The sequence below is a fragment of the Natrix helvetica genome (assembly GCF_964273705.1).
Source record: "Natrix helvetica genome assembly, chromosome: 7".
Lineage (NCBI taxonomy): Eukaryota > Metazoa > Chordata > Lepidosauria > Squamata > Natricidae > Natrix > Natrix helvetica.
The window spans coordinates 39865071-39889442 of record NC_138558.1 but is presented as its reverse complement, the minus strand read 5'-3'; the positions used below and the strand labels follow the sequence as shown (position 1 = coordinate 39889442).

Sequence of the window (24372 nt, the reverse complement as noted above, 5' to 3'; positions counted from 1 at the left end):
TGGCTCTAAACCCTAATCAGATAATTGTTTCTCTCTTTTATCATTGTTTTTTTTTTTCATTGACACTTAATTCTCATTGATATTTAGCTTTCCTTGCCTAAACTAAGCATCTAAGGGGTAGAATTTGACACTAACACAAGGGAAAGGAATCTGAGTGTCTTTCATGATTACAAGTTAAACAAGAGCTAAAATCAAGAGGAACTTCCTGATTATATGACCATTAGCCAGTGGAAAAGGCAGCCATATCACTGATACATTCTCCTTTGCTAGCGGTCTAGTTGGTGGCCGGCAGGCGGTGTCAGGAAAAGCAACCCCCTGGTGGAATTGGGGATCGGCCGATGGCCACGGCGTCGCCAGTATTATGTAGTGGGAGACGAACAAGGCTGGACACAGCTGAGGTAAACTTCAGGAATTTATTGCAACAGGCAAACACAGTAATACAGGAGAGAAGCGCTCGCTTCCCTGCTTGACAGCTATTTATACGGAGTTGTCAAGCAGGGAGACCAATAGGAAGGGAGAAACAGCCCGCGCTCAGCCAAGCCGCGTCTTAGCCAATCAGGCGCGGCTTGGCTGTTGCTGGCTGTCAGGCAGGGTAGACTCAGTCGTAAGTCGAGGAACATAACAAAAAGATTAAACAGAAGATAGTCAAATCCATTTTCCAGTGACTAGAAGGGCTAAATGGACAACAGTTGGAAACACTCGAATGGATCCTAAACTGAGCAAGCAGTTGGACTGATAAGCTTATATTCAACCCTATGATTTTCCAGATGGCTCATAATTATAAAAGGAAATTTATTACAGTTTTTCTCAGTAGTAATAACAAAAATGTGCTTAATTATATATATATATATATATATATATATATATATATATATATATATATATATATATATATATATATATATATATATATATATATATATATATATATACATACACACATACATACATACATACATACATACATACATACATACATACATATATATATATATAAACACAAATACAATGTCAAAGTTCTCAAACTGCTAAGCAAAACCGGCTAGAAAAGACATAACCAAATATATTTTTATTTTCCTCCAAAAAGCAAAAAGAGAAGGAAGATGATCTGGTCGGATTCGTGCAAGGATGCATTCATTGTTTTTTGCGAACAGGATCAGGAGCTTATCAGCACTTTAGAGGGATTTACAGAATTACAGAGTAACAGAGTTGAAAGGGACTTTAGAGGTCTTGTAGTCCAACCTCTGCTTAAGCAGGAGATCCTATACCATTCTGAACAAATGGTTGTTCAATCTCTTCTTAAAAACCTCCAGAAACTGAACACCCACAAGTTCCAGTGGTAAGCCATTCCATTAATTGTTTTCACTGACAGGAATTTTTCCCCCTAATTCTAGGTTGGATCTCCATCCATTACTACAGTACTTGTCCTGCCTTCAGGTATGGTACTTTGGAGAATAGGTTGACTCTCTCACCTCAGTGATAATATCTATTGAATGATGCAGTGAATAATACACAGAAGTGGCCAATGGCCAATTTGCAATCTTCCACATATTTGTACAGTTCCCCCATCCTTTTCATTGGAATGCCGATTCAAATTTTCAAATACTGCAGCTATGATTGCCAATGTCTTGAAAGATCCTGCAAGGCGCAGCCAGTATAAGTTTCCCTCAATGCCAAAAAGAGTTAATCTGATGCTCAGGATTTTATACTGAGCACATTCCATTATTTCTTGTTTTTCCAAGTAATCTAGTCAGTTTCAATGGTTATAGAATATATGTAGTCCTTAGGATCATAATGGAGCCCAGAATTTCTGTCATAAGTCATAATGGCCATAAGATAAGGCTTCCACATAACCAGACTTGATTTTATGACATTGTCTGGTCATTAAATAAATATTGTGATCATTAAATGAATGATGTGGTCATTAAGTGAATACCATGTTTGTTAAGCAAATCCTTGTTTTCTTATAGGCATTTTTGCTGGAAACTGGCAAAAAAAAGACTGGAAACTGACAAAAAAAGGCATAAACATGGCCATGTGACAATGAAACTTTGCAACCAACCACAAAGGTGAGCCACTTGAATCTTAACAAGGAGAAAATGATTTATGTATGAATAAAATAGCACAAATAAAAATTATCTTTTCAGATCTTCTTTTATTTTATGTCTCTCATTTTTTAAAGTTGAATGGTTTCTTTTTTAACATATTATTGGTATACATATGTGCTGGATGTTTTAGCCACAAATATAGCAGGACAACAATCTAGTAAATAGGTCAAGATTTTAAAAGAATTTATTGAAAGAAGACTAGATGCTATCTTCATACAGAATTCGCTACAAGTCTCATCTCACAAATCTTGCAAGAGTGGGAAATACTTTTTGTTAAGAAATTTCCTGATTTCACATGATGTGATTTCACATTAATCACATGATGACTCATGAAGCCCCTTAAATGACCTTCTGGACCCACAATACCTGGCTAATTTACCAGATTATTCATATTTTGACTATTTGTCATGTCAGGGAAATGAAATATTCTTCCTTGTCTCTTTCTATATCTGTTTCAGAACTTGTTTTTTAAATGCCTGTTAGTATTAGTAATTCTTTTAGAATGAGTTGTTCCTAAGTATTAGATGTATAGTAACATTGGGACTTCAGAAGGATTTCAAATCTTCTCTGAGGAGGCCATTCTATGCAGTGAAGTATAAGGTACTTTGACCTTATAAACGAGTCATTCTGATTCTTTCAGGGAATATTTTGTGTAAGGAAAAGGGCCTGGAATGAGTTTCATGACATCATCATAATACCTCTGTTATTTCTGTATTTCTATTGGCCTTCAGTGCATGATAACATAGGGGAGTCAGGAACTGTCATGATTGGCAACTTGTGGCAAAGTTACCAGGTAGCAAGAGGTGTGGCCATTGGCGAAATGCAAAAACTTTCATTCCATCCTCAGTCACATTCTACACTTGAACGATCATTAGTACTCTCATACAATGTATTTGTAGACTTCGGGGAGCAGCTATTTTTACAGGTGAAATCAATGATCTTAGATAAAGCTGTAGACAGCAGGCTCCACTAGAATTCTTCTAAAAGATATTGCATAAGATGCTATGTATGCCAAGACTGATAAGGAAAAGAATGTAGACAGAGACATTCACAAGCAATGAGGCATCAGTAAGGAGCCTCAATAGAAAAGAGTAGGTAACAGCCTTTTCAACGCCGTGGTGGGTATAAGTAAGAAATTCAGAACTGGGTGATTTTATAGGACATTCTTGATCCCCAAAACCTGCTGTGGAAATACTAAAATCTGGACACTATGAAGGTGCACTTTCTGGCTGGTATTCTCTTATTTTGTCTTCTGACACTGGAGGATTCTGAAGCAGTTCCATTAAAAACTGAGGCAAGTGACCTAAAATGGAAATGTGGATAAATGTTATCATACTGTTTGACACTTCAGGCTTTAAATTTTTTGACAGTGTTCTTCAGAGTGGTTGTCTAGATTATTTGAGCATAGTCTGGCAACAAAATAGGAAGCAATTCCGGAAAGAACCTTATTATGGTACCACATTTATTATTTTGCACCAGCATTTTGTGTCCTTTTTGCTGAGCTTCAAATTCTGCAGTTTTCTTTATCGTTATTTTTAATCCTAAAACAATCATTTTCCTCTCTTAATTTTATTCTTTTAGAAAGAGCAAGATAAACTTAGAAAAGCGGTAAGAAATCCTTTTGCTATCTTTCCATGGGTGCACCTGTGTGTATTATACTCCCTATTTCAATCAAGCACATTAAAGATGTGTAAATCACAAGCAACTACCTTAATAAGATGCTTTGCTTAAATGGCTGGATTCTCTGTTTTGATGCAATGAAATGATGGGCAAACGCTGTCTTGATGAACAGCTAAGGTAGAGCTTAATCAGCTGCCCTGCCTCACTGAAAGTAGCATCGGTACCATGGCAGGAGTGTTGGAAAGATGCTGCTTTCCTTTGTGAAGTTGCTTTAAAGGAAGCATACATTAACCACTAAGGTAGAATGTGGTTGTTAGGTTTTAGCTTGGCTTGTTGTGTGATGCTATGTTATTATGTTTAATCAATAAGCCATGGTTCCTGTAATAAATGAGTTTGAGTCCTGGTGAGTCCTTCTTACTGTAAATAAATAAATTGTAATACAGTACAATTTGTAAAATGATTTTTATTTGGGGATAAATATATTGGAGAAATGTATATAGAAAATAAATTGAAATAAACTAGTTTAGCTGCATAATGCATATCAAAACATGATAATTAACTTTCATGAGCTTTATTTCAAATTTGGTAGCTCCAAAGCAACCTGTTCCTACTATGGTGGTATGAATTGTTAGCATTGTGAGCATTTGAATTGTCCTCTTGAAATCTAGAAGCCCTTAATTTCTGTTAAGATGCACCCATGTGTGTAGTAATCAAACTCAAAGCGAAATTTGAAATATACAGTATTTTTATTCATCTCGGTTATTTTTTTTTCTCCTATTGTAGATTGTAAAAGTAGGTCAAGATTGCAAAACTTCAAATCTTCAACCCAAAGAGGGCAGCATTTGTTTGAAACTTATGTTTGTGGTGAGTTTGTTTTTGGATGATTCATAACTCTCTGATACATAATATATGAATAAAATATTTCAGATATTAGCAGCATAATCTTTTACAATTCCAGCAGAAGAATCTCAGATCTCAAGTCTAAAGAGTTTTGTCTGATATCCTAAAGAACAGCTGGCAGGCAATTGGATTTGTGATCCTTATGGCAGCTTTATTTATATCTCCAGAGTATATCTGGAGAGCTATATATCTCATGTAACATCTATATATCTCCATGCTTTCTTGAATGACCAAGGGACACCTTGTTATCGGTAAGAGAAAATGTATATCAAGATTAAGTAATTCTGTGTGGATTCACCTTTGAGTCTTTACTGTGTAGATTTATTAAAAAGATACTTCATTACATAGGGCAGTCTGTGTGTTTGCTCAAAAATGAATAGTCAGAAAGGAAAGAAAGAAAAGAAGACTTTTCTTTATTAACTATTTTCAGAGAGATCTGCATGGAGATCTGCACATTACATAGTGATAATTACCACCATCCTTGCCTGGTGCAGGCATCCACCTGGGAAGAACAACCAGAAGACATTTCTTAATGTGTATTAGCTTTCCAGTCAGACACATTTTAACTTTTGGGATGTGTGTTTTTTAATGTTGTACGCCGCCCTGAGTCCTTTTGGAGAAGGGCAGCATATAAATCCAAACAAACAAACAAACAAACAAACAAACAAACAAACAAACAAATTCATCTCAGTTCCAAGCCCAAGAGAAATTGTTACAATTGTTTTAATCTCTTATTGTCAGCTGTCTACGGATGTATAGATATCTACAGTTGTTTATCCAAATTATATTCTCCAAGCCCAGTAGCTATGAATGAAGAAAGGAAGAATGGAAAGATTTTTTCCCCACTGCTTCAGAGCCTGGTAACTCTGAATGCTTGTTCCTTCTTCTCTGATGGGTGTTGCGATATCTCTTCCACTCTAATTATCTACTCTGAATGTGCCAGCTATTGCCAGATACTGTGTCACATACTTCCATTATTCATGTTACCTTGCTAGTTTGATACTAAATGAAAACTGTGTGAAAACTTGTAATTTTAAAATTATAATTGGCTGATCTTCAGTTTCATTAAGGAAGCACGCATGAGAATCAAGCTGCTTCCAGCTGAAACTGAGGAGAACAATAAAAGCTCTTGATTATCTTATTGAGCAGGCTAGAGAAGTATAATTCTGGAACTTCTATTTCAGTTGTATGAGAATTCCCCAGGAAGAAGGAAGTTAATAGCTACTATCTTACATTGGATAATAAATCACCGAGCTTGTAAATATTTCCATTCATTTTGGGTTTTCATGCAATTCTGTTTATAAAACAGATAAAATAACCCACTTTTCCCTTCTTTCAGGCAGGAATAAATGTGAACTTTGGTCTAGTAAGTGATTTTCTTTGTTTTCAAGTGTTTATGCCACAACGTTGCTTTAATATTGCATAACAAAGAGTGGGTCTGAGATATCATTTAGCTACTCTCCATATGCCTAAATTTATCTGATTTTTAATTAAAAGAAATAAAAATACAGTAATCATTTTCAATTAATCCAGTTTCATAGAAGGTTGGAGCAAGCGGGACGAATTTACATTGATTTTGGCTGCAGAGAGAATAGGAAAGTTTCCAGATAACATTAAGTAGCTTGGAATGCAATGTTGCTAAATTTGATAAGATCATAAACATCCTGATTGATATTGGTTCAAATGTGTTTGAATATTAGTAGCTCGGGTTTGTAGTTAGGTTGTTGGTTTGAGCTTTGAGCAATTTGACCGCAAACCTTTTGTCACCATTCGAGGAGACATCGTCAAGAAATTTTGAGTTGTCTGACAAGCATAATTCAAAAGACACTGAAGAAGTCTCCTCGAATGGTAATGAAGCGTTTGCAACCAAATTGCCAAGCTCGTAGCTCAATCAAGAGCCTGATTTGGTTCTTTAGACTTTATACTGTGTTATATTGTTCTCAGAATAAGACATTCAGAATATTCTTCTTCTACAGGGCTATGAAGAAAAAGATAAAAAGAAAAATGTGAGTTTCTGCTAAAAAAAAATAACCTTGCTACTGAAAAAGGCTGCTATCTATAGAGCATTTTTAATCCTGTAGATTGGCAGGATCAATCCTTCAATCAGCAGCTCCTTATACTTTCCAGGACTGTATTCTGTAGGACTGAGAATTCACTGAAACAGAACAGAATGAGAGAACACAGTCAACACTGATTTGCTGTGGAAAATCACCTCCCTATTCTTACTGGTGAATAAGATCTTGGCAGCATATACTCCATCTGATGGATGGGTGTTGCACAAGTACTTTCAGAATATAGATTCCAAAGGAGTGTCTCCGTCCATATAAATCTTTTTGAGAACTTCCCTAAATGTTGTATTTCTTCTCTAAATATTCCTGAATGAAAGCGGGCTTTAATATCTTTGTAAAGCTTTGTGCATACAGGATGCTCTAGCCAGAAAGCACTCCTGGCACCCTCTCTGATATTTCAAAATCTATAAGATCAAAACCTAAAATGCCTAAGAGGAAATAGTAGGTGGCCACTGTATTACAGAGGCTTATATATAATTTATTTTATTTACTATTCTTCCTAGGGCATTTCTTGCTGTATTCTTTTATTTTCAGTGTTGCATTGTTTCATTCTATTTATTCTCTTTAGTCTTGGATTTACAAATTGCTTAGATAACTCCAGTGTTAGACAGATTAGAAATCAGATCTGCTAAATACAGTGGAATTGGGTAGTTGAAAAGTAGGTTTTACTATGAAAATAAAGGATCTCAGCAAAGAACTACCTTTTCATATAATGAAATTCAGTCATTCAGATCCTTATCCATATGCATCTCAGCTAAATTACTAGACCACAAACAAATCTAATAATGGCTTTTTTTGTTATCTGCCTATTTCAAATTGTGCTGCATCTAACAATTGCAGAGATGGCTGTAGTGTGTATAAATTTATACAAAACATTTTAGTAGTAGTTTAAATACCAATTAGTCTTTTAAACATAATTAGTATTTATTGTTGTGATCCTAAAGTATTTAACTTCTGGTCTAGATTCCTTTTAGAGGGAAATGCTGAATAAAATACTAACTTTTCATTCTTTTTTTTTCAGGGTGAAAACGGCAGCAAATTTGTAAGTAGTAGTAGTATTTCCTGCAATTATTACCATAAAATATCTAGCCTCCCAAACCAGTATTAGGCTTAGACTGCTTCAAAATATCTTTTTTTCCACAGTTGACTTAATAGAAGAGCCACCAAATTCTTCCATAATCAGCAGCCTGAAACCAAGCTGATTATTTTCCGTTGTCCAAGAGATGCACATGCTATTCTGTTGCCCCACAAAGCTGTACAATACCCCACAAAACATATAGCCAGTTTGGTGTATTGGTTTAAGGTTTTGGCCTAGAAACCAGGACTGTGTGAGTTCCAGTCTAGTTCTAGTCAACCTGGGCTTTAAAAACCTGCTGGGTAACTTTGGGTCAGTCACTCTCAGCCCTTTTCACAGGGTTGTTATTGTGAGGAAAATAGGAGGAGGAAGGAGTATAGTTACCATATTTTTGGAAGTATAAGACGCTCTGAATATAAGACATACCTACCTTTTGGGAGGAAAACAAGGCGGGGGGAAATCTGCCTCTGCCTCCCAGCAATTTGCCTCCCTGCAGTAAACAGCAAACAGCCTGTTTCAATTTCAATTTCAATTTCAGCACAGGCCTCTCGATGATCAGCTGTTTCTGGCTGCAGGATTGCCATAGCATATTGATGCCTCAACAAGCCCCATTTTTTCCCATTTGCTGCAAGGAGGTAAATTGTTGGGAGGCAGAGGCCAAAGGGTGCAGGGCGCCGGGTTGGTGGGGCTACATTTGGTGTATAACAGTGATGGCAAAACTTTTTTGGCTCGCATGCCACAAGTGGGGGGAGCGCAGGGGGGTCGTGTGCGAGCGTGCTGCACCCATAATGCAATGCGCGACCCCCTCCAGTGCGCATGCACGCACAACGCATGACCCCCCCATTTTTACATGCTTTTTTCGCCCTCCCCAGGCTCCAGAGGCTTTATAGGACCCTGGGGAGGGCGAAAAGAGCCTCCCCGCCCCCCCAGAGGCCCTCCGGAGGCTTCAGGAACCATCCAGACGGTCCCTGAAGCCTTCGGAACGCTTAAAACAACCCTCCGAGCAACGCGGAAGTGACTTCCGGTTTGCTCAGAGGGTCATTTTAAGCGCTCCGAAGACGTCAGGGAAGCCTCCGGACGGTCCCTGAAGCCTTCGGAACGCTTAAAACCACCCTCCGAGCAACCCGGAGGTCACTTCCGGTTTGCTCAGAGGGTCGTTTTAAGCGCTCTGAAGGCTTCAGGGAAGCCTCCAGACGGTCCCTGAAGCCTACGGGGGGGGGGAGGTTCTTTTCGCCCTCCCCAAGCTCCTATAAAGCCTCTGGAGCCTGGGGAAGGCGAAAAATAGCTTTTAAAAAGGTGAACTCAGCTGGCCACCGCGCGCATGCACTCTGGCAAGATGACAGGGCAGCGCCTCGCGTGCCCTGACAAATGGCTCCGCGTGCCACTTGTGGCACGTGTGCCATAGGTTCGCCATCACTGGTGTATAAGATACACCCACATTTTCACCCTCTTTTAAGGGGGGGGAGTCCACATTATACTCCAAAAAATATGGTATATTCACCACCATATTGAGTTGTATATTTAAAGAAAAAAAAATCTTTAAAAAAAGCCACACTCCAAAAGTGGGTTGGATTAGGAACCAAAATGGATGGTCACATTTCCCTTTTTTTCCCTCTTTTTCAGTTTACTCTTTAGATTTATTATTTACTCAATATACAAATACAAAGTCCCTTCTCCAATAATACCCTGTAAGAAAAATAATTAAAATGGTGCAGATTATTTTGCCACCAGTAGAGGGCGAGCGATATAGCCTTTATGGTTTGGGGAAGGAAAAAACAAAGTACTGTAAAGAGAAAGACAAAGAGATGCAGGTTGGAACTCTGAAAAATGGAGCTGTGAGTACAACCAGATGGAGAAGAATGTAGAAGGGCAAAAATGTATAAAAACCATGCAGAAAGGCAGAGAAGAGGAGAAAATGGTGAAGGGGAAAGCACTAGGTAGAGAATATGAGGGACCGAAAGGTTATCAGAAATGCCTTGCAATCCTTCTGCGGCTCCACTGTGTCTAACCACACGCCTGGTCTAAAGCACATATACTTCGCAAACTTAATTTAAGACTGAAAATATTTTCAATACCATGGATTCCCTTGAAGTTAGAAGAAGGCAGCAATCAAGCAATCCAATCTTTATTCAGTCATAGAGTAGCAAACAGAATGAAGACGTTACAGTTAATTGAGATAAAAAGCTGCCCAGAGTTAACCTGTGATAAGATAGGTGGGCAATAAATGTAACAAACAAACAAAATAGTTGTTTTGAAATATCTAGAGTTAGAGTTTACTATGAGTTAGAGCAGGGGTGTCCAAACTTGGCAACTTTAAGACTTGTGGACTTCAACTCCTAGAATTCCCCAGCCAGCTCTGCTGGCTGGGGAATTCTGGGAGTTGAAGACCACAAGTCTTAAAGTTGCCAAGTTTGGACACCCCTGAGTTAGAGTTTACTATGGCATGCTGTGCAAACTACAAAACAGTACTTGGCTGTGGATAAAGAAGTAAAATCTGATTGATCTGACAATACATTCTTGAGATAAAATGGATGGGAATAATCAGGATATTTAGTAAAGAGTACAAATAACAATTCCTGGCAAGCACTTGGATAGAGAGGGCAATAGAGAATAATAAAAGCGATTCAATTATTACTTTAGTCAGGGATGTCAAACAGGTGGCCCACGGACCTGATGAGTCATATGCAGGCCACGCCCACCCCAGCTCTGCAAAGGCAAAAAATGTCACAATACGTCACGTGACGCGAACGCATTTGACACCTGTGCTCTATCTCAACTGAGATATCTAGCTGGTTGGAGGAGGAAATGGAGAGTGGCTCACTGTCCAGTGGTCCAAACAGTGGCCCATCAATGGTCCATTGTTTGAGATCATTTAGTACATGTTTGTAGCCCATCAAGATGATAGCCCATGAATAGCTGCAATTTAGTGTGCATTACCTGGCTCCAAGAACACTGCTGGAAGTTGTCGGTCCTAATTTAAGGGATCAAACCAACTGATCAGGAGGAGTCCTTAAGCAGTAGGAGAAGATGTAAATCCAGGTTGAACTGAAGTTTCAATTTTAAGAAGGCCAGCTTCACGGCAAAGGGCTGTATTTGAAAGTCAGCAAGGTGCTTGAAAGATGCTTCTCAAAAACATGGAGTGAACTCTTCCCAAAGGAAGGGATGACTTGTAGGGGCCCAACTCAGCTTCCCAAAGAAACTGGGCTCAGATCTTAGCTAAGAAGATTTTCAGCACTGCAGGTACATGCTGAGCTCCTTTGAACAAGTAAAAGGTTTATAAAGCAAACATTGGTTTTTGTGCGTTTAATGTGACATAGTGATTTATGATTATCTATAGCTTGGAAGAAACTCCTCAAATATTTAAAGGTCTTGACTTGCTCTATTAAATAGCTATTTAGTCGCCAGACATCTTAGGCATCTTAGACATCTTAGAGTACTTAGAGGAAGGTAGCAACATACCACAACAGGGACGTGCGGTCAAGGGAGGCAAGGGAGGCAGAGCCTCACCTCTCTTCATGAAATTATATTATATTATATTATATTATATTATATTATATTATATTATATTATATTATATTATTATTATATTATATTATATTATATTATATTATATTATATATATATATAAATTTTATATACATCCGTCCGGCCGCGCCTGGGAGCTGCGGAGGCAGAAATGTTGTCAGCGCTCCCAGATGACGAAGCCACGAAAGCGACTGGGGGAAGGTTCTTGTCGTTTCCCAGTCACTTTCGTGGCTTCGTCATCCGGGAGCGCCGACAACATTTCTGCTTCCGCAGCTCCCGGGCGCGGCTGGCCGTATGTAGCCAGAGCGACACCGAGGCGGTCCGGGCGGACGAAAGAGCGAGCGAGCGAGCAATGGAGGATTAGGCAGCCTGATCCTCGGTCGCTCGTCTGCCGGACTGCCCCGGCGCCACTCTGGCTACCTCCGTCCGTCTGCGCCCGCGAACTGCGGAGGCAGAAATGTTGTCGGCGCTCCCAGATGACGAAGCCACGAAAGTGACTGGGGAACAACGAGAACCTTCCTGCCTCTGCTGGACTTGCGCAAAGTCCAGCAGAGGCAGGAAGGTTCTCGTTGTTCCCCAGTCACTTTCGAGGACTGCGGAGTGCGAGCCGGTGGACCACGCTCAGGAAGGCAGGGAATGGGATCACGTGTGCTGGAGGCTGAGGCAGCCTCAACCTCCAACACACGTGGTCCCATTCTCCGCCTTCCTGATGATGTCACCAGCCTCACCAGCCATAAACATCACTGCACGTCACTGTACCACAACATGGATCATGTGACCAGTTCATGGAGATTGGTTAGGCCACAGATTTCCTACCCTTAATAAGCAATTTTGTGTTGATATTTTTCCTGAGAAATAAAAAGGGGAGACAAATGGATTTTATTTTTCTATTTTTTTTAAGGACAAAAATGGGGATGGTAAGCAAAACCAAGGACAAGAGGTGAGTTATCATATGTCAGTAATTGCTTTAATGTCATCCAGCACGGTTTGCCATTTACTTCCCAAGAAAATTTTTTTTTTTTTTTAAAGAATCATGACCTACATAAATTAGAGAGGTATGAATTATCTGAAGTTCTTGCATGGCCACTTTAAAAAAAATGAGTAAATCTTTCACTTGTAGAAGACACTGAATAAAGATCGGGGACGGAAGCAAGAGCAGGAACAACAGAAACAAGGCAAAAGAAAAAGGCTGAAAGATCCAAGAAGTACTTAAGGTATGAAGAGAAATGGAAATGCTAAGTGCATTAGGAAGGAAGGCTATTTATATATTTAAATTTGATTATTAGACATATAGTGCCACCTGATAAATTGCGGTTAAAACTACTTATAATCTGAATAGAACTATCTATTCAACTGCTATACAGTAGTCATTCCTCACTATGAATGAACTGAGAAGCTGATTACTTACAGCAGGGGTGTCCAAACTTGGCAACTTTAAGACTTGTGGACTTTAACTCCCAGAATTCCCCAGCCAGCAGAGCTGGCTGGGGAATTCTGGGAGGTGAAATCCACAAGTCTTAAAGTTGCCAAGTTTGGACACCCCTGACTTACAGCAAAGCCAATTCCAGTCAACAACCCATTCTGTTTTCCAGGATGCTCCTCCTCCTCTGAGCCACGTGGCTATTGAACATACTTCATTCACTTAGTTGCTTGAGGGATTTTCCCGCCCTACCAGGGCTTTCTTTTGTCGTCTTGTGCTTCTACTAGCCTCGTTTGGACTCTTTTCATTTTCACCACAAAAGATCTTTCAAAGCATTGAGTTCATAATTAGCATGTAGAAGAAGCTGTATGGTCATGTCTTCCAGGATCTGAACCCAGCCCTGGTCTAATTGAAATTAATGGAAGAGTTTAAAGAATTATTTCTGTTTCCATATCATTTAGAATCAATCCTACCTTTAGAATCAATCCTACCTTTAGGCAGAAATTCTTCATTGAAGCAGAATGAAGTCCCAAGGAAAAGCGACAACGAGGGAAGCTTCTTAGTTGTTGTTCTCAACTAACAGCTCCCTTCTGTTGAAGGACAGAAGTCCATATGTATGCAGCCTGTCCAAGACCCTGCAAATTAATTCACGAGTTCAAGTGTGGTAGAAGAAAAAGTATGGTTTTATCCATAGTACTGAAGAATCACTAAATAGAGTTGAGCGATTAGTAGTACATTTATCGCTTTTATTATTATATGGAATTGTCTCTATGTAGTTGTATTTCAAAGTGGTGGGTTCCTACCTGTTTGGACCAGTTTGGCTGAACCGTTAGTGGTTTGGCAGCCTGGGTTGCTGGAACTGGCAGCGACCCAGGCCTACCACGCCCCCGAATTGGTTCTCCGGCCAGCGCCATAGGCGCTGCCATCTTGTTTTTCGGTTTTGCGCATGCACAGAACATTTTTTATTGTAATGTGCATGCATGCACACCGTACATCAAGTGTGCATCAAGCGCATAAACACGGCATGCCCAGTAGTGGCTGCTGAAACCCACCTCTGGTTTCAAATGATAGTACAACTGTATTGTGCTGCTAATTTTAACAGATTCATTGGATATAACCATTCTAAGCTGGTATGAAATTGATAGGCATTTTCAATGTCAATATATTTTATAATTGCTGATATCTAAGAGGTATTGGTGCCTATTTTTTTTCATCCTTTCCAGAGTGAACTTTGAGAGACATCTTCAAATTCATCCCTAAGCAATGCTTGGCAATCTGCAGATAATAATAAAGAAAACGTCAATGTTTGGATCAAGATATTAAATGAATATTTGGGCTAGTCTATTGAAAATATGCTCTTATGAGTGATTCAAAACCTGTTGCAGCTCTTTCAAAATTATGAATAAAACTAAAACTTCTAATACTTTTCTAGTTCTTTTGAAAAGAATGAAATATTTTTTATTTAGGCAGGATGTAGAATTTCTTTTCCTATGTGAAAGAAATATATGGTGAATGTGATACATACAAGATCCACTATAAACACATTGGCTAAAAAGGAAATTCAGTAATAGATTCCCCTTTTGAAAACCCACTAGAATTTCTCCAAATTTATTGTATGGTTGATCCTATTGCAGAACTGTTAAACATTTTGATCAAAAGGCTAAGGATAGGGAGAATTTTGAAGCAGTGAAAAACCTCTGTGCTTTGGATAACAAACATGGAAATTTCCAGAATTCCAATTCCAATTTTCTGAACATATTATTTTCTAAAGAGATTACATAAGCTATAATGCCATATTTTCCCATTAGGAAAAAGTGGCTTGTTTTCTATAAAACCAGTGAATTGAGGAAATTGTATGTATTTGCTCAGTACATTAGAAGTTGTTGAAAACAAAGTAATGGGCATTGGAATACCTTAGATTTTCATTAATATAAGACCTTGATATCCTGTTAAGTTTTCTATAAAGTGGAATATATTAGATCGGTATTATTGGGTCATAGACATTACCTAAAATTCACTGAGCAAGCAGTCTCTCTCATAATTAGTACGTTATATTACAGTTTATAGAAAATCTAAGAAGATATCAAGCGAATATGTAAAATTCTGTAGATTTGAAATGGAAATGTCCGATCTACCTATTAACCTATCAGACTCTCTACAAATGGTGGAAGTTCCTGCTGCATTTCACTTTGAATTTACGGTTCTACAGGGCCTCCTTACTTTATCCTTAGAAAAACCTATGAAATAATTTATGCTGTTAGGCATTAGCCCAAGCTGCTGTCAGAGAAACCTGGGACAAAAGGAAGTAAGATGGTCATTTTTTTTCAACATGGCTTTCTCCAGATGTGCTGAAATTGTAACTCCACAAGTCCCCATCCTCCTAACTAGGCACCAGAAAGGAGAATGGTGCCCAGACCTAGTGCATTTGATTTTACCTCAATAGAATTTTTGGTAATGTTGACTTACTAAATGAAGTGCGTGCTCCTTGTATTTGTGTAGAATTTCCCACAAATTCTGCAGCAGAAATGGTTGTTTTAGGCCTGAGAGGAAAATCATAGAAGCCGCTAGTTTGTATATGTTGCATTAGCAAAACAACCACCACCCTGTCCCTTCAAAATATATAACTGACAAGGAGTGATGCTGATTCATTCCTGACCTATGCTACTTGAGTTTAATTAGGTATTTCATTTGTCTTCATTTTCCCTCTCTTGAATGTGATAATGGCATGGTTAGGATACCTCAAAATCAGAGGTGGTATTCAGCAGATTCTGACCAGTTCTGGAGAACCGGTAGCGGAAATTTTGAGTAGTTTGGAGAACCGGTAAATACCACCTCTGGCTGGCCCCACCCCCATCTATTATCTGCCTCCCGAGTCCCAGCTGACCAGGAGGGAATGGGGATTTTGCAGTAACCTTCCTCTGGAGTGAGGAGGGAATGGAGATTTTACAGTATCCTTCCCCAAGCCACACCCACCAAGCCATGCCAAGCCCACCAAGCCACGCCCACAGAACCAGTAGTAAAATTTTTGAATCCCACCACTGCTCAAAATACATTGCAATCTTTTAGCATACAAGAAAAATGTTATTCAGATTTGCCAAGAAATTTAATGCAAGGATAACCAAGCAAAGTTAAAAAGAATACTTTGTACATTTAGGCACTGAAATATACATTTATTCATATTTTTAAACCAGAAATTGAGAAATTATTTTTAAGAATATGGGACTTCAGAAATACCACAATCATATAACATGCTTCCTTTAGAGCATGAGAATACGTATGTATCAGCATAAAAACCAGGTGTTTTTAAGAAATACTTTATGTATATAGATAGCCCTTGCATTGTGGCCATTCATTTAATGACCACTCAAAGTCACAACGGTACTGAAAAAAGTCACTTATGGTCAATCCTCACACTTACGACCATTGCAATATCCCGTGGTGTGTGTGTCACATCATTGACATTGGTGAGCCTCTCAGCCAGCTTCCAACAAGCGAAGTCAATAGGTAAAGTTAAATTTGCTTAATGAAAGCATGTGTTCTTACCTAGGCCCGAAAAAAGAGGAGTCTGCTTCATGATCTTTTATTTACGTTAAAGGGAATTCCTCTCCAGCAAAGTTCCGGCAAACAGTCTTTCCTGCGATTTCACAACTACAAACCTTTATCAGGCTTGGAGAGTTGCTAGGCTGCTATCTTCCAAACGCCAGGCTGTAGCATCAATTACTTGGCAAGAAGTCAGAAACAGATCTTCACCCTAATGAATTGAACTAATTGTCTCCTGCAAACTCTCCTCCCCTTTCGCTCCTCTTTATTCCTTATGGGAGGGGACATTCACCATCCACCTGTGCCTTTACTCCCGAGTCGGTCCTTGTTCAAGTTTCAAGTTTATTTGATTTATAGACCGCCCCCTCTCCCCGAAGGGACTCGGGGCAGTGTACAGGAACCACATTAAAAAACCATATACATAATAAATACTCTTAAAACCAGATTAAAGTTCCTTAGCTGTTCCCTTCTCCTGGCAGCTCTGTGCATGCGGACATCGGGAACAGGCTCCAGCTATTCTTCTGCCCCACTAATACATGACTCCAAAGGCAGCTGATAACTGTCAGACGGTCCTGGCCCCCATCTCTGCCTCTGAGATGCTGCCTCTGCAGAGCACTCATCAGAACCTTCCCCAGACTCCAGGACTGGCCCATGTTCCTCCCCAACCTCCTCAGTGTCTGAGTCTGCCACCAGCTTTTCTGGCCGCTGGCATGCCACAACAGCATGATTCACTGAACAGCCATGGTAATTTGCTTAACAATCATGGCAAAACAGTTTGTGAAATCAGGCATGGCTCCATTAACAACTGCATTGTTTAGCAATGAAAGTTCCCATCCCAATTGTGGTCGTAAATCAAGGATTACCGGTACCTGTATGTATACTTTACCCTTCAATAATTTCAACTTCTTTTGTTAGTGTTTTAAGTTGGGAAAGTGAAGCAATACTGAACAAAAATAAATAACTAATAGAAAGTTAAGAGAAAATGATTTAATAGCATATTTAATTTTCTAGGTCTCTTAGCTACCTTAAATAAAAAAAAATATTTGTAACCGAAGTAAGTGAGAAATCTAAACTTTGATGAATCCTTCAGAGATAAATATGCTTTTAGAAGTTAACAACAAATATGTAACCAATAAAAATAGTGTGTTCAGAAACACACACACACACTGTATTTGTTCAAAGCAGAAAAAGGCAGAACCCTATTAGTACAGCAAGTGATGTATAAACGATTTCTATAAAAGAAATGAATATCAAAATCATGAGTGTTCTTACTGCATTCTAAGGAAACATATGTCCTCTTCAGTCATTATAATGTCAAACACATTTATATGAAAGGAGAGAACATTAGAGCAAAATTAGCAGGACTGCCTTCTCTGTTCTCTTTGCCTTTAGCTCACGCTGGGTGTTTGTCCATGGAAAATGACCGTTGTCTTACCTGAACGGTCGTTCTCATGGCGCTGCGGAGAGTACAAGGATTGGGTTAACACAGCCTGTTTGCCCATGGACTGAGTAGATTTTTTCCCCTCTGGCCACGCCTCCTTTGCCTCTTCTGGCTCAGTTTTAAAAACGAGGTCTTGTCCGACGAAGACGTTCTCAGCTCACACCTGTGCAAAGATACAATCTCGGTGCTAAACAATCACCCTGGGTGGGTCTTGTACTCTCCGCAGCGCCATGAGAACGACCGTTCAGGTAAGACAACGGTCATTCTCCATAGCGCTGCTTGGAGAGTACAAGGATTGGGACATGCCCAAGCTATTGTGTCCCAGGGCGGGAAGAAGTGACCTTGTCCGGAGCCTCAATAACCTTCTGTAAAACTCTACGGCCAAAGGAGGCTTCGGCAGAGGCAAAGGAATCGATCTTGTAGTTTCTAATGAAAGCCGTGGGAGACGCCCACGTGGCTGCTCTGCAAATGTCCAGAATAGATGCTTGAGTCGCCCAGGCCGCGGTCGTGGCTGCACTTCTGGTGGAATGTGCCGTTACACGAGGTGGAACCGGCTTGCCCTGAAGGTCATATGTCATCTTAATGCAAGCTCGCAGCCACCGACCTATGGTTGAAGACGACACCTTGCGACCCAGGGAACCTGGTTGAAAAGACACAAAGAAGGCCTCGGAGTGCCTGATATCCTTAGTTCGTTTCAGGTAAATACTGACTGCCCTTCGCACGTCTAATTTGTGCCACCTGCGCTCCTTGGCGTGTTGAGGGCTGGGACAGAAGTTCGGGAGGATGACCTCCTGAGACCTGTGAAAATGAGAATTCACCTTCGGCATGAAGGCGGGGTCTAACCGTAGGATGACCCTGTCTGGGTGGATGATGCACAGCTCTTCCTTGGCCGAGAAGGCCGCAATCTCAGATACCCTTCTGGCTGAAGTAATGGCTATGAGGAAGGCAGTCTTAAGAGTCAGATGTCGAAGAGATACCTTCCTCAAAGGTTCGAAGGGAGCCGCTGTCAATGCCTGCAGGACAAAGGGTAGGTTCCAGGTCGGGTACCTGTGCACCACCTGGGGTCGGATGTTGTAGGCCCCCTTCAAGAAGCTCTTGACCTGAGGATGGAGACTCAGGGATTGAGGTTGGTGTCTGGCTAAGATGGTGGATAATGCGGCAACCTGGCGCCTGAGAGTGGCTGGTGCCAGTCCTTTGTCCAAGCCCTCTTGTAGGAAGTCCAATAACTGAGGGATGGACGCTTCCACACTGTCAATGTCCCGTTTGCTGCACCAGGAAGAAAAGGCAGCCCAAGTCGCGTCATAAATGCGAGTAGTGGCCGGACGTCTGGAAGCTTGGATGGTTTTAATGACGTTGTCTGAGAGGCTCTGGTCCTTCAGGAGCTGCCTCTCAAGTGCCAGACGGCTAACTGCAACCATTGGGGCTCTGGATGGTTGATGGCCCCTTGACGCAAGGATACCTGGTCTGGAGGAATTCTCCACGGTTGCTCCACAGACAGATCGACCAGGTCCGCGAACCAGGATCTCCTGGGCCAATGTGGAGCCACCAGAATGAGCTCCGCCCCCTCCTTCAGCAGCTTGTAGATCACCTGCGGGATCAGAGGGAGGGGCGGAAACGCGTATAGAAGCCCTGGAGGCCAGTTGGACCTCAGGGCATCCGTCCCCTCCGCTTGTGCTGACTTGTAGCGGGAGAAGAACCGCTGGAGCTGTGTGTTTGCCGCCGAGGCAAACAGGTCGACCTGTGGGAGACCAAACCTCCTTACCACCTGTGCGAACAGGTCCGGATGAAGTTGCCACTCCGAGTTGTCGATGGTCTGACGGCTCAACCAATCCGCACTCACATTGCTGGTTCCGGAAATGTGATCCGCCCTCAGCGACGCTAAGTGGATCTCTGCCCATCGTCCTATGGCCTCCGCCTCTGACATGAGTCTTTTGGAGCGGGTCCCTCCTTGTCGGTTCACGTGAGCCTTTGTGGCCACATTGTCGGTCAGCAGCAGAACGTGGTGCCCCCTCAGCTGTTCTGCAAATCTCCTCAGCGCAAGCCGGGCTGCCCTGAGTTCTAGCCAATTGATGCTCCGGGCTGCCTCCGCGCTGGACCACCTGCCTTGCGCCAGCTGGCCTTGGCAATGCGCCCCCCAACCGTAGAGACTGGCGTCGGTCGTTACCACGATCCTGTCGGGTTCTCTGAATAGGCAACCCTTCTCCACTGCTCGAGACTGCCACCAACTCAGAGACCGAGTCACTCTTGGTGGGATGCGAACTTGCTTGGTGGAGTTGCTGATCTTTGCTCTTTGCATTGGAAGTAAGAACCATTGCAGTTCCCTTGCATGAAGACGTGCCCAGGGAACTATGTTGAGACAAGAAATCATGATCCCTAACAGTTGGGATAGCTGCACTACCTGCCAGGACCTGTTCCTGCGACACAACCGGATTCTGTTCCTGATGTTGCGGATTCTTTCCGGAGACAGGGACACCTGGCAAGACACCGAGTCTATTATGGCGCCCAGATGTTGTATGCGTGTGGCAGGAGTCAGGTTGCTCTTTTCCATGTTTACGGAAAACCCGTGGTCCTGTAAGGTGTGAACTGTGACGTTTACATCTCTCACCGCTTGCTGCTGAGTTCTTGAATGGATGATGATGTCGTCCAGATAGCACTCCAGGCGGACTGGAAGCTTGCGCAGGTGGGCCGCCACAGCTGCAAGAAGCTTTGTGAACGTTCTGGGTGCAGAAGAAAGTCCGAACGGAAGCGCCCTGTATTGGAAGTGCTTTCCGTTGTAACACAAGCGCAGGAACTTCCTGTGTGCAGGATGGATGGGCACATGTAGGTACGCCTCCTTGAGATCGATGGAGGTGAGCAGATCCCCTTGTCGCATGCAGCTTAGGATCGACTGGAGAGACTGCATTTTGAAGCGCTTGTAGGCCAGATGCCTGTTCAGGCGCTTCAGATCTAAAATGGCCCTCCACCCCCCTGAATTCTTGGGGACCAGGAAGAGAATGGAATAGAACCCCCTCCCTTCCTGTTCTGGAGGAACTGCCTCTATTGCGTTGATCTGCAGAAGATGATCTATCTCTGCCTGCATGAGAGCCCTCTTTACCGGGTTCTTGGATAGTGGGCAGCGAACAAAGGTCCGCGGAGGAGAGGATAGAAACTCCAGGGTTAGACCCCTCCTGATGGTATTTAATACCCACTTGTCCGAGGTTGTTTCCTCCCAACGGTCTGCATAGAATTGCAGGCGGCCCCCGATGGGAGGAGACCCCAGACGGTCACTTCCCACGTCTAAACTGACGGTTGTGGGCTCCCCCACGAAAGGGCTTCCGAAAGGACCCCTGATTGGATTGTCTGCCCCTGGAAGAAAAGTTGTTTCGTTCCTGGGACCTGTCAGAGGACTGGTTAAACTGTCTTTGGGAGGAATAAGAAGAGGAAGAGGCCTGGCCACCTTCCTGTGCCCGAAAGGCCTGTTTCCTGAACGAGCCCTGACCTTTCCTGTCATGCTTCCTGAAGGTGGAAGGAAGAACCTTCCTCTTATCCTTTGTCTCAATTAGGAATTTCTCTAGGGAATCCCCAAAGAGGTTCTCTCCCTTGAAAGGAGCTGAAGCCAGCTTCCACTTAGCCTTCATGTCCGCCTGCCAGTGCCGAAGCCAAAGCAGGCGGCGAGAAGTGATGTTGGACGCTAGTGCCCTGGAGGCGAATTTCGCTGCGTGCAGGGACGCATCAGAGGCGTATTCCACAGCCGTAATGATCTTGTTAAGATCATGTCGCCAACGAGATGCTTCAGATGGGGGCTGAGATCTGAGTTGGCGCAGCCATAATAAGGATGCCCTCGTAAAGAACGAGGCCGAAGTGGAGGTCTTGATCGCCCAGGCAGCCGCCTGGTGCGTTTTGAGACAAGCCTTTTCTGCCCTCTTATCCTCTGCCTTTAACCCTTCTAATAACTCGGCCGGGAGATTAGAATTAGAGGTCAGAGAGACCACAGGGGCATCCACTTCTGGAGGCTTCAAAACATCCTCCAGTCTAGGTTCTAAAGGGTACAGAGATTTGTCTGCGCCACTGGGATTGGCCAGGGTACCAGGCTGAGCCCATTGGCGCTGAATAACCTCCATGAACATGTCAGGGACTGGTATCAGTTCTGGGTCAGGGGTTGTTTCGCTGAACAACCCTGCCATGAGGTCCTGGGAAGTAGAGGGGACTTCCTTGTCCTTAGGTTTGGCACCAAGCTCAGTAGAGGCTCTGGCCTTGTGTAAGATGGACTTGAATAGGGCTGGCTTAAAGAGACCAGTGAAAGAGGGCTTGTCTGGAGGCATGTCCTCATCCTCCGAGAGGGCAAAGTCCTCAGCAGCCTCCTCCTCCCACGTAGACACCTCTGTGGTGATAGAAGTGCCCGGGGAATCGAGTACTCTGGTCCTCTTTTCCCCCAGGGGGCGAGTAGGCCTAGAGGCCTTGCCACCCCTGCCTTCCTGTAGCCTCATGGCTTCTACCACACCCTGGGAAATAGCCTGCGTGATGAGATCCCTCATCTCTGCTGACATAGCTGGGCCCTTGTCCTCTACAGGTCTGGCTTGGGCATAGGCCTGTCCCCTGGCACCCCTAGGAGGATCTCTCTGATCCTCTGCATGAAAACAATATTGAAAGGAGGGGAGATCCTCCCTGACTGAAGAGCTAGGAGAACCTGGGTAACCCAGAGAGGCTGCAGGGGATCCTGACATGGAATCCCTATCACAGAAGGATGGGGATCTATCCCCCATCTCCTCCCCCTGCTCTATCTCCCTCTGGATGGGTGGGGAAGGAACTGGCCCAGCCTCACTTGGTAAGGGTGCAGAGGGAACCTGGGGCCTAACAGACTTATCCTTCAGGGAGTCCTGCCCCTTGTCCCCTTGAATTTTGGGGGCCTTACTCCCAGCTGCAGAGTGGGAAGCTTTCCCCCCAGCGCCCTTGTTTCCCTTTCTCCCCTGGCCTGAGGGATCTGGCCTACTGCGCTTTGCAGATGGCCCTGCCAGCTCCTCCCTTCGCTCCAAACCTTCATCAGCCATCCTTGGTTGATCTTGAGTCGAAGAGGTCGCTGCTGAGGGAAGGGCAGTGGACGCTGGCCCGACGGCTCCAGAAGCGTCTGCAGACTCAGATGGGAGGCTGGATCAGGCACCAGGACACTCCTTGCCGCTTCCCCTTGGGTGGCTGGGGAACTTCAGGCTTGCTGGAGACCCAGACAAGCCCTCGCAATCCTCTGCGGCTGTCTGTAGAGGCGGAGAGGCTCTGCTGCTTGCTGCTGCTTTCCGGAGGCAAAAAGGACTCAAAAAAATGGCCGCCGGTTCTTCTGCGCGCCAAAAGCCTCACTTAAGGGCCAGGCGCTTCTCATTGGCTGCAGCCGAAAAGCGCGCCAAAGCAGCGCTTTTCAAAATGGCCGCCGCTCTCCCGATCGGCAAAAGACGCCGTTTGGAGAAGCAAGGGCTTTTTTAAAAGCCTCTCCTCCAAAGCGACCAGGGAAGCACGGGGATTGCCGTCCTTCCCTGCGCTTGCCAGCAGACGCCGGACAAGCGGCCTCGCTTGTTCCCCCAGCTGCGACTAAGCAGCTGTGGAACCGATCGCTGCCTCAGCCTTAGTTAGGTAAATCCTCTTGATAAAAAATAGAAAAAAGGGAAAATAAAAAATCAAAATAATAAAACCTGGGGAAAAATCCTAATAACAGCTAAATATCACATAAAATTACTATTGGAGAACCCAGCCTATTTGCTCAATGCTGAGTGTTCCCCAAACTCGTCCTATCGGGCGGACTGAGTTTTTAAAACTGAGCCAGAAGAGGCAAAGGAGGCGTGGCCAGAGGGGAAAAAATCTACTCAGTCCATGGGCAAACAGGCTGTGTTAACCCAATCCTTGTACTCTCCAAGCAGCGCTATGGAGAATGTCACAGTGATTTAGCAAAATATGAAAAATCGGGAAAAAAAGCGATATCATTTTATTTCAATCTCCTGCTATTCTTCCCATTCTACATATAAAAGACAACAAATATAAATTGAAGAAATGGATTGGAGGTTACAAGTTCATTGGCCTCTTTACATAATACGTCTTACAGAACAATGGCAGAGATAACATCCACATCTATCCCCACAGTTTTTACAGAAAGAGGTAAAATATAATTTTAATCTGATTGGAATGAACAAGGCTCCATGACTCCATCAAAATTTGGGCGAGTTTTATGTAAGTCAAGAATATTGTATTGTCCAAAATTTATAATGAATATGCCTGATGATACTGAATTACTATATTTATTGTAAACTTGATAATGCTAGCTAAGTCATAACTCTTATTTTCAGGTTTATTCTAGATATATATTATTTTAATTGTATAGTATTATAAATGACTTAAATTTATGGAAAGGGCAGAAAAAATTAATACCTTAGATTCAGGTTTCTTTCCACTGCAATTTTTCAAGGGAGAAAACACACATTTTAATCACACATTAAGGTTATCAATGCTGAATAATCAGCTACTGAGAAGTCAAATTATGTATATGTATATCTGAAATGAACATCATTGTCCCCAAAGTGTTGGTTTGAAATAAATGAATGGTCAATGTTTTGGAAAGTTAACATCCCAAAATCCAATTATCTTAAATTGAAAACCTGGGTTTGTTTGTTTTTTTGAGGTTGGAAGCAGTTTTGCAAACTTCTATATATTCCACA

The 24372-nt window shown here is 42.5% G+C and overlaps 2 long non-coding RNA genes across 2 annotated transcripts; both read left to right on the top strand.

The window, feature by feature from the left end:
* Positions 1 to 3687: 3687 nt before the first annotated feature.
* LOC309395696 lies at positions 3688 to 14110 on the top strand. Its single transcript, XR_014175974.1, has 7 exons — positions 3688 to 3716; positions 4512 to 4592; positions 5968 to 5994; positions 7719 to 7739; positions 12199 to 12237; positions 12418 to 12511; positions 13941 to 14110. It is a non-coding gene; the product is annotated as an uncharacterized lncRNA (long non-coding RNA).
* A 1705-nt stretch (positions 14111 to 15815) lies between these two features.
* Positions 15816 to 23723, top strand: LOC309395580. The gene is made up of 3 exons (XR_014175931.1): positions 15816 to 16578; positions 16702 to 17665; positions 23581 to 23723. It is a non-coding gene; the product is annotated as an uncharacterized lncRNA (long non-coding RNA).
* The last annotated feature ends 649 nt before the right edge of the window (positions 23724 to 24372 follow it).